Source organism: Choloepus didactylus, chromosome 6 (genome assembly GCF_015220235.1).
Source record: "Choloepus didactylus isolate mChoDid1 chromosome 6, mChoDid1.pri, whole genome shotgun sequence".
Classification (NCBI taxonomy): Eukaryota; Metazoa; Chordata; class Mammalia; order Pilosa; family Megalonychidae; genus Choloepus; species Choloepus didactylus.
Genome location: NC_051312.1, coordinates 131,214,376 through 131,224,781, shown reverse-complemented (window position 1 = coordinate 131,224,781; position 10,406 = coordinate 131,214,376).

The window sequence follows — 10,406 nt, the reverse complement described above, 5'->3', positions numbered from 1 at the left end:
GTTCATTCTTGTAGCGCTACTCAAAATCCAGGCAGAGGAATCTAGATTTCCATGGCTTCTCCCAACCTCTGTCAGAGGGCAAGGAGCAATGGAGAGCACTAATTCCTCATATTTATATAAAAAGACCACTATAAGCCATATAGAGTAGAGGTCAAGGGCACAGGCCAGTGTGAGACGGCCTGGGTTCAAATCCCTGCCCCGCCACCTCCTAGCTGTGAAGCCTTGAGCAAGTTGCCTGCCCAGGGATCACCCCAACCTCAAAGGGTTGTTACAAGAGATAAATGAGATAGTACTGGAAGTGCTTAGCAAAGGAAAGTGCCAGATCCAAAGTAAGCGCTCATTATGTGTTAGTCATAATACAGGGCAGAGGCAAATGGTGATTGAAAGATAAAGGTTACCTGTGGCTACCAAGCAGTGGGCCCCTTCCTGTGCATGTATCTATACCGTGCCCTTTGAACCTCCCCGCATCATTCATTAGCGAGTTATTCCATGACATGTGGTACACATCACATTTAGTGTGCCCACCCCTCTCACTCTTGTTTGTAGCATGTGGTCCCAGAGTCGGCTTTAACCTACAGGGAAGGGGCCCACAGAGTTCACTGAGCTGAAGCAGAAGTGAGGTGGCAACCTGCTGCATGTTGGCTATTTTGAGTTCCACAGGGCATGCAAATGAGAAAGCACCAGAAGCAGCCCGCAATAGTAGGAGCTTGATAAGTTGCCTGGTCCCTCCTTCCGTATGAGAACAAAATGGCCCTTGTTTCCTCCTGAGAGCTTCCACAAGTGCTTTGCCCTGGTTGCATTCTCCAAATACATCAACTGGAACCCTGAGGTGATATGCGAGTGTTAATTGGTACAATCTTTCAATGTCCTCTGTCTACGTGAAATGTAATTCTTGGACTGCTGTGGACTTACTCCATGGAGAAATGCTTCTTTGATTCTGTCATCCAGAACCTTAAAGCTACCACACAGTCACCATTCTACAGGTATCAAGACTCTGTTTAAGGGAAGGCATTTTGTTTTGTTTCCAAATTATGCCTAAGACTAATACACACACCTTTTCACCAGGCTGCTAAATATACAGTCCTTAGTCACAGAGAAGTTGCAGCCAAATTCCTCAAGAGTGAAATTTGTATTCATAGCCACACACGTAGAGTTTGAAAATATTTCCCACATGAAGCGGTTGGGTATTATGGATACAGGAAAAGGGAGAAAGAGTACTCTTAGCTGTCATCTGGATGACCTTGCAGGCCAATATTATTGTAAAGTCAGCGGTAGGCACACAGTAGGCTCTCAATATATAGTAGTTGGTTGAAGGGAGAAGAGTCAAGCTGCTGGTTGCCTGAGTCTTGTTTTATACTTCCTCTGAACACGCCACCAATTCTGTATCTCAAACCTTGACATTTATGAGAAGTCCCTCTTCAATATGGTTGCTTTCAGGTCAGCCTTGAAGAAATGAGCCAGTGGCCCTGAGTTTAGTCTATTCCTTCACATCATTCTCAAGGATCGGCTGGAACAAAATACCTGTTCTCCCCTATGGGGACTGATATTTTCAGTAATGGCTCAGCGAGGATATAGCATTGCCACCATCTAGTCTGAGGTGCCTTCAGGGTGAGGCGTGGTGTCCTAGAGAAAATCATACCCTACTCCTTGCCTCATTCGTGTTCACCTCACGATGTTGAACGGCAGCTCTGGTAGGAGCTACAGCACTCTGTGCCCCCCACCAACCCCCTGCATCGTTAACACGTAGGAAGAAGGTGTTAAGCACCCCAACACTGAGACTTGAAAGCAAAAACCCTCTTCCCTCTCAAGCCTTCCCATCCTCCACTTCCAGGCTCTTCCACACACAGGAAATTACATATTGTTTTTATTTTTGGTTATGTTGTCATTGCAAAGTAAGCTCAAAACGGTCTACTGCCGCGGGTGTTCAGTGTGGTGGGAAATGCAACTCACACCCTGCAATATTTAAATGTGGAATTAATTCCAAGGAACCCGACTTAAAGTCTACTGTTTCTCTCTCTCTCTCTCTCTCTTTCACACACACACACACACACACACACACACACACACACACACACACAGCCTTCTCCCATGTGGCTCCCTCCTAATCCTTCGAGGCCTTGAGCTGTGGGGCAGTGACCCTGGGGAAACTGAGGACCACCAAGGGGCAAACCAACACCTACTCAGGGCCCAGGACACTCCGGGTGCCCTCCAGACAGGCACTGGCTTACAGCTATATTTCAGTCATGACCGTCTTAAATCTTTCTGAAGTGCTATCTTCTCAGGTTAATTAATCACCAGGTTTAAACTTGCTGTTACCAGCAGGAAGCCCGTCCTGAAGTCAGCAATGTTACGATTGCATCTTCTAATACCGTTGATCCTGCATTAGTGTTTACTTAGGGGGAAAATTGATCCGTAATTGATATTTCAGTCTTCCAGAGCTGGTGTTGGAAAAGCCGAATGCAAGCCTTTAATAGCAAGCAAATATTTAAATCCCTTAATGGTTGCTGAATATTGAAATGTGTGACTTTATTACTCTTTTTGGTTTGTTTTCTCTGTAGTTGTGTATTTCATCGTTTAAATTTGCAATGAATGCTGGCGGGCTCGAGTCTAGCTAATCCACAAAAGCCGTTTGCCCAGACACAGCAGACCTGATTAAAAAGTATTGCCATGGAAGACAGTCTTCTGCACTAATCAGTCTCTGTTAGCTAGTGACAAAATTACTATCCATCTCTCTCTCTTTCTCTTTCTCTCCCTCTCTCTAGGCCTGTTTTCTCTAACCTCCTCTCCCAGAATAAAGTGATGGGGGCAGCTATAGTGTTGCAGTTAGGAGCATGAATCTTTTGTCGTTTGGACGAGGAAGGGAAAATGCCATTACTGCCAACTGAAATGTCCTCCTTGGGTTTTTTGCTCCTACTTCCCTGCCAGAGCCCATTGCTGCTGCTGAACATATCTAACATTCACAGCTGTTCTTGATGGCTTGATTCTTAACACAACCAGAAATGTAGCCCGGGAGATCCTTAAGACGGTTTATGGAAAATAATAGATTTTCTTGCAGAGACACCAATGCATCGAGAAGGGCCTTGAGTCACATTAGACCCAGCCAAGATCACCAATTTTCAACTTTTCTGGCTTCAGTCACAAAGGCTATTGCTGGAACATGCAGGCCCTCCCGGGTGTGTTCCTGCTTGATTTCTATCAGCACCCACAAGTCTTGGGCTCTGGCCGCCTTTGTCTCACCACTCACCTCCAGGAGCCGTGAGATCTGAAAAGAAGCAGTGCCTCCAGAGTGCAAAGAAAAGGATGCCACAGAGTGGAGAAGAAGAGCTCCCAGGAAAGCCAGCCATTGAGAGCTGAGTCTAGCTCCACCAGCCTGGTTGCTCCGGAGACAGAGGTGGCCGTGTTGGAGGCTCCTGCTACCATCCTAGCAGAAGGGTGGGGTCCTTCCCTGTGTGGCATCCCCGGGTGGCCATCAGGAATGTCAAGAAGTGGTGTAGTTAATTCCACTAGCTTCAGCTATCCAGCCCCACCACCATGCCCTGGCTCTCAGGCCCAGCCCCTTAGTTATAAGCCTCTGGGAACCAAACTCCCTTTGGCAGGTCCAAAGGGAATGGCCTTGCAGTCACAAGTGTTTGGAAGGCTGCAAGAATCAAACAGCAAATAGTGCATCACAAGGTTGCAGTTTTCAGACTGCTCTGCAAATGCATGTCAGAAGCCACGTGTTTATTCACCTCTGTGTCTCCCTAAGGGCTCCAGAAAATAAAGGTGGAGGGCATGGGGCCGGCAGGCACCAGCCAGATCTCTCTCCCTTCCATTCTAGTTGCAGCCACAAACATCCCAACCGAGTTGCTGCCACTCCCCCACTGTTTTCATTCTCAGCTTCTCCTAAATAGAAATCATTAATCATACTAAATTGTGTAATGATTCCGTGATAGGGAGAATGCTGATGGCAAAAATCATTCTCCTTTGTTGTGCCAGGCAGGCAAAAGGCAGAAGTATTAGCTTGTTGCCCTGCCTTCCTCCTTGCAAATGCTGACCATGTGTTTGCCCACACAGCTGCCTCTGTGCACACAGCTTATTTTAGCACCGGTCTAAGACATTCCAACTGTTGAGAGAAAACAAGGCGCTCAGCCACCTCTACCTGATTCCAAGGACTGCCTGTAAGACCTGTAACTGCGGGCCCTTCCTGAAATCTTTCCCACGCTCAAGGTCCCTAGATCAAGAGTAGGAGTGTCGGGGGACTCAAGTAGAAAACCCGAGGTGGTCTCATATTGGGTGAGCTGGTGGGCAAGCTGTGCCCCCACACACACTTCTGCCAGCTGGATTTCAAAAGGAGCCAGGTGTGGTACCAAGGAGGCTCTTTGCCTTTCAGAATTTGATGTCTGCTTTGCTTTCGACAAGCTCTCTGTAAGCCCCCCCTTCTGAATTAGAATCATTTTCCAAAAGCTCTTAAGCTATGATTAATGCCGGGGCTGTTTTTAACAATCATCCTGCCAGTCTTGAGCTGTAGTCATTTTCAATAATTTGGAGTGTTCAAAGGCAAGCCAGGAGTTTGTTGACAACAAAACCCATAAGAGCACAGCCAGGCAGCCACAAAAGACGGAAAAGCCGAGGGACCATTTGGGCTTCTCTGGCTTTCTGCTCCCAGAGTTTCACCACTAAAAGTGATTGAACACTCACAATGCATTAAGGATCCAACTGTGAACATGGCTGGGCGAGAAGGCTGCCAGGCCTGGCTTTTGTGTGAACAAATGAGCAGTGTGTTTGGAGGGCTCCTGGTTTATTTATGGACATGTGTGGTTCATTCATGCCATCCCAAACCAGAGTGCCCTCGTTTGTCTTCCCTTTGCCAGCGTCAAAGACCAGGGAAAGAAATGCAGTTGCTTTGCTTTTGGGGTGTTTACTTCCCGTGAATACTGAGCAAGTCCTGGGCTGAGATTTGGGAATCCAGCTCCATGGATGTCCCCTGCCACTTCCCCAGCCATGTGTATTAAACTAGCGCTGTCTTTTTAATCTTGGCAATTTCATGCTAGAGTATCCATCTGTTTGAAAAGCCCAAACTGAAACTATGGCTTGAAATGCCCATGAACACAGATTCACTTAGACTCAGCTTCAGCTAGCACTCATTTCTAGCTCATTACTTCCTCCGGCAGGAAAGGGTCAGCTCTGGGTGTTGGGAGTTAAACCCGATGAACTTGGTGTGATTGACAGATTGTTGTGTCTGAGTCCAGCCCCTGCCCCCATGCTGGCTGCTGTGTGGGTTCTGTCACCAGCCAGGGAGAATACAGACCCTGGGGTATAGCTTGGAGCCTTTATTAGCTGCCTTCCAGTAAACTCCCTTCAACCACGAATCACAACAGGAGCCTCCAATCTGCATTCCGTGTGGCCTTAGAAGTGTCTTTTCTCTCTCAGTCTCTTTCAAGCCCCTTTCTTTCTGAGGAAGAATGAAAAAACAGAAAAAAATTGTAATGCTTGGCCTTAAGGGTCCTGTTTCTGTTTTGGCCAGGGGTGCCCAAAAAAGAAAATCATACTCTACCAGTGACTCTCCATGTCCCTACTCTCCTCTCCTCATAATGAGTTTTGCTGCGGTTTCCTCGCAACTTTTCAGAGGCCTCATTGGGACATCACCCTGCCCCCAACCCCCAGCATGACACCTGCCTTAGGATCATAGGGCTTTGGAGAAATGATGTTTCCTCCAAACTTGCTCCTTCCCTTACATCCCCCTTCTCATTAATAGTGTCATCAAACAGTCTTCCAAACCAGAAACCTGAGTCATTCTTGATTCCTGGCTCTCCCTCATCTCACCCTCCAACTGGTCGTCAATTCCTGTCCACGTCCCCTGAATGCTTCTCCTCCCTGACCCAATCTTGTCATTTCCATGTCACCTGTCTCGTCCAGGACCTTCAGGCTTCAGTCAAATGACTGCAATAGCTTCCCCCCGCCCAGTGCCCACCATGAGTCACAAACTGAAGGACGAGTGGGTCCCTCCCCTGCATTCAAGCCACTCGCTATTGACCTTCACAGAACAAAATGCAAATCCTCACAATCTATCAACTTGTTTGGCCTTTCAGGCTCAGCCCTCAGCACCCCACCACTCACACCTCTGAGCCAACCCCCCAAAGCCCTACTTTCCTTCCATACCCAAGTTGCTGTCCCTCACCTTTCACACCTCCGTGCCTTGAAATTTCAGGAGTGTCCTTCTCCCCTTCCAGAGAACATCTCCACCCCTTCAGGCCACTTCTCAGCTTTCTCCACCCTGCAGGCTTACCTCCCCGTGTGCCCCTGTCATGTATCTGATCTGTTTGTTGCCCTCTCTGTCTCCCTCTGTAAAACAGTAAATTCCTTGAGAGCAGAGACTGTATCTGATCCAGCTCCGCATCTCTGAAGCCTAGCACAGGATCTGGCCCTGTGCTCAATAAATTATTGAATAATAAGAGAAGGAGACATTTTTCATCTCTGGTTGGGTTTGTCTTTCATCTGTCCATATCTTACCTGGAAATATCGTGGTAAGGCCTGCTCTCTTCCTTCTTTCTCACCAGCAATGCTAAAGTTTCAAGAACTCTTTCTGCTTTGTTAAATTTTTGGTTTGGTTTAGTTTTGATTTGGTTTGTTGTTGTCACTGACATCATCGGTTTTTCCCCCTCTCTCCCTCCTTCTGTCTCTCTGGGCTCTTTTGTACATTCAGCTAAATAATTACAGTGCCTATGTCCTATAAACATTTCAAGGGCCTGTGAACGTATCTGAGACCTGGGAAGAAAAATATGTGTACTGCAAAATACAGAGAAGAAAGGAAAACTACTGTAAAATCAAAATTATTAAATGTTTAATTAAATATCTACAAAACCATAACATTGTCAACCAGTAAACTGCAGCCACGTTTAACTGGTAAACAATCACATGTAAATTGTATTTAATGTGGGATTGTAATGTATTTGACATAGTGTGGGATAGAGCGTCCATAAAGGAGGTCCTGGGGCCTGCAAAGGTCTTACAACAGCCCTGCCTCTCTCTTCTCTCCTCCTCCAAATCTTGCACACTGACCCTGGGCACATAGCCTTGTCCCCCGCCCCACATGCACACACACACCCACGCACAAGACTCTCTGGAGGGAGCCAGCCCAGGAAAGGACCATACCTGCCAGGCGGACAGAGTACAGCTATGGTGTGAGCACCAAACCCCACCTGGGAAGTTGCCACTTTTCAAGAATACTCTTGGGGGCTCAGGATGGAAGACTGAGCTGCCTTGAGTTTGCATAGAGCACTTTAAAACTTCCATTTGCACCTGATTCTCCTGGTGTCCGCAACAGCGATCTATAGAAATACCTGACCTGCACGCCCACCCTCCAAGCTGTACAGCAAATTGTCAGTGTGGATATCCTGGGCATTGGAGTGCAGGTGACTTCTCTGCCCTGCTGCTGTTTTTCGGCTTTTGATTTTTGTTTGGTGGGGGGAGATTGTGCCATAGGCAGGTGATGATGAGCTCAGTCTGCAGGAGCCCGTATTCATGAGTACTCTTTCCAGCTATGCTTCTGATTCAGCCTGTGACCTTGGGCAAATCGCAAATCACTTCCTCCCTGGGCCCTGCTCTCCATCCGTAAAGAGTCTCCATCCCAAATTGTTTCCAGTTATTTGTTTGTAAAGTACTTTGACATTCTCAGATCCAAGGCACAGTAAAGAGCAGAAATACTTCTGTTGTTATCCTGCATTTAAAACCCTCAAATAAAATGTGTTGCGAGCTCTTGAGTTGGAAATTAAAAAGCTGTAATAATTGATGACTAATTCCACTGTTGCTTTACGGTGTCTTTGCCATCCTGGGATCATCCAATTTCTGCCCTTTTCCTTTAAAAATAAATAAAAGCTCTTTTGTGAAGACTGGCTTTAATTTAGTGAATAATTTTGACTTGTGTAATTACTTTTGTGACTTTAACAATTCTGCTTGGCTGGGGGAAACCCCCCCCCCCCCCCCGCCACTGCAGTCTTCCATCCCTGGTTCTCCATAAAGTAATTGTGCAATTAGGAAGAAGTGGCTAGAGTGTTGTGGTTCTCTATATTTTAAGCTGGGAGTCTGACTTGGACTCTCTGCTAGTTGAAGTGGGTGAGCCAGCCCGTTATTAAAAAAACAATTATGCTGTTAAAAAATCAGGAGCTCCACAAGTGAAGAGCATCGATTGGAGAGAGCTGGTCAGTTATCACCAGAAGGTCCTGACAACACACTAATAGGTTTTTCTGAAGATCCAATCAAATTTTCTAGGCAGAGGCTTGAGGTGTTCCACATGGGATAATGCTTGTCCTGGGCAGTATTGATTTCAGCGTGGCTCTCTCCTCTCTCCCCTCTTACTAGCTCGCACGCTTCTTCTTCTGCTACCCCTTTTCTTTTTCTTTTTTTCTGTAATAAAGACTTGAGCTTTGTATTCGATGTTAACAGTTTGATGAGGAGTGTGGGGGGATATGGGGAGCCTCAAAAGCCTTGTCTGCCCTTAACTGGGTGCCTCTCTGTTCCTCTATCCTTAAAGGCAGATAGAGCACCCCTGCTTCCTGCTCTGCTTTCCCGTGACCTTGTGAATTTTTTTCTCCCCGGCTCAGAGCTGTGTCCAGCCCAGGGAGAGAGTGAGTGGAGAGAGAGTGAGGGAGGGAGAGAGTGAATCTGGTGGGAAGTCACAGAGGTTTCCAGTCTTCCATTCCCACACACCCCAGGAAAGTGCATTCCCTGGGACAAAGAGAGGGTCTGATGTACATGTGCATGGGGTGGGGGGTGGGGGGTTGTGCATATGGAGCAGGGGGCAAGATCATGAGATAGAGTGGTACAGGCTGCTCGCTTGACAAGGGTGTCAGGTCAAGGGGGTGTGTGGGGAAGAGAATCCAGCCTGCTCTCCGCTGGCCTAACGTCAGGCCCTGACACCTGCTGGAGGAAGGGATGGTGCCTTTTCCTAATCCACACAAATGTATGGACTGGCCTGGAGAGAGGTGGAGGGAACTCGGAGCCTCCAGGATCCAGTTACTCTGCTACTGTGCCCTGGGGTAGGGGTCCTGGCCACTCCCCACCATTAACCCTGTGTGAAAATGCTAGCAATTTTAAAACACCTCTTGCAGCCATCTCATGCCCACTAGTACTTCCCTGGTACTCGTGGGTCCCGGGAAGGCTTGCTTAGATCTATAAAGCTGGCATATAATTCGTCTCACTAAACACTCTCCACTTGACGGAGGCAGGATGTGACTTGCACATCTTTGCTTGTGCCACCACTTTCGCTCCTCCTGCCTAACGTTTTGAGGAACTCAAGCTTTGATGGTAGCAGACCCAGGTTCAAATCCCAACGTCGTCACTTAATCAAAGTCGACCTTGGGCAAGTCTCACAGCCTGTTTCTTCATCCTTGAAATATCCACCCCCCACCAGATCGTAAGGATCATGTAGGTAAAGAGGCTGCAAGCGATAAAAGGCGATATCAATGTTAGCTCTTGGTGACTGTCACACTTCTAGGCTTCGGGAGTCTTACCTCCTCCCTGGGGCATCCTGAACTCCCACAGGCAGCCCCTAAATTGACTCAGGCCAATTAGCACTCGGTTATGTCCTGACACAGTCTTTCTCCCGGTTCCTCTCCACAACCAGGCTGTTAGCGCCCTGAACAGCTAACGGAGCCAGACCTCACGCTCGCCGCAGATTCCCCACAGCCCTAGAATATGCCAAGCACACAGTGGCCACTCAATAATTCCTTGACTTCCCTGGGTACTTATTGTTTTACAATTTCTAGTCTGTAGCACTTCCCACCCATGAAGAAACTTAAATGGAATCCGTAGCTTTGGTTTAGCTCATCCAATCATAGAATGTAGAATGTCAGAGCTGCCACGGACCTTCGAGCTCATTCTGCCAACCCACTCATTTTACAGACTCTGGTTGCAGGTGGCCTCGCTGAGAAGTACCAAGCATCAGCCCCGGGAGGCAGTGTCACTGCTCCAGCCCTCCCCCAGCCGAGACCCCCCCAGCCCAGTTAACCAGGAAGTGCTGCTGGCCGCAGCCAGGCAGCCCTGCAACTGACGGCTGGTGGGGTGGGGTGGGAGGGGGTTCACAAAAGCCCCTTAGCTACTGAATCCAACACTCTGGGGATGGGGCCCAACAATCCACATTTCCTTAAAATGTCCTCTAGCACAAGCATTAGAACCGCTGTTCTCACTGAATGAAAGCCAGCAAACCAGCCTTGGAACCTCGGTATCACTCCCGAGGGTCAGCATCCTCATTTGCAGAGCAGGAAAAAGAGTGCTCACCTCACTAGCTGAGATAGCAATCCTGGCACATAGTAGGCACTTAGGAAACGTTAGCTGAATCTGAATTGCCACTTGTCTTTGGCGAGTGGGTGAATGACTGATTGCAAGGCTGATTGGAGGACATGCAACTTTCATCACCTTCATCAGGAAAA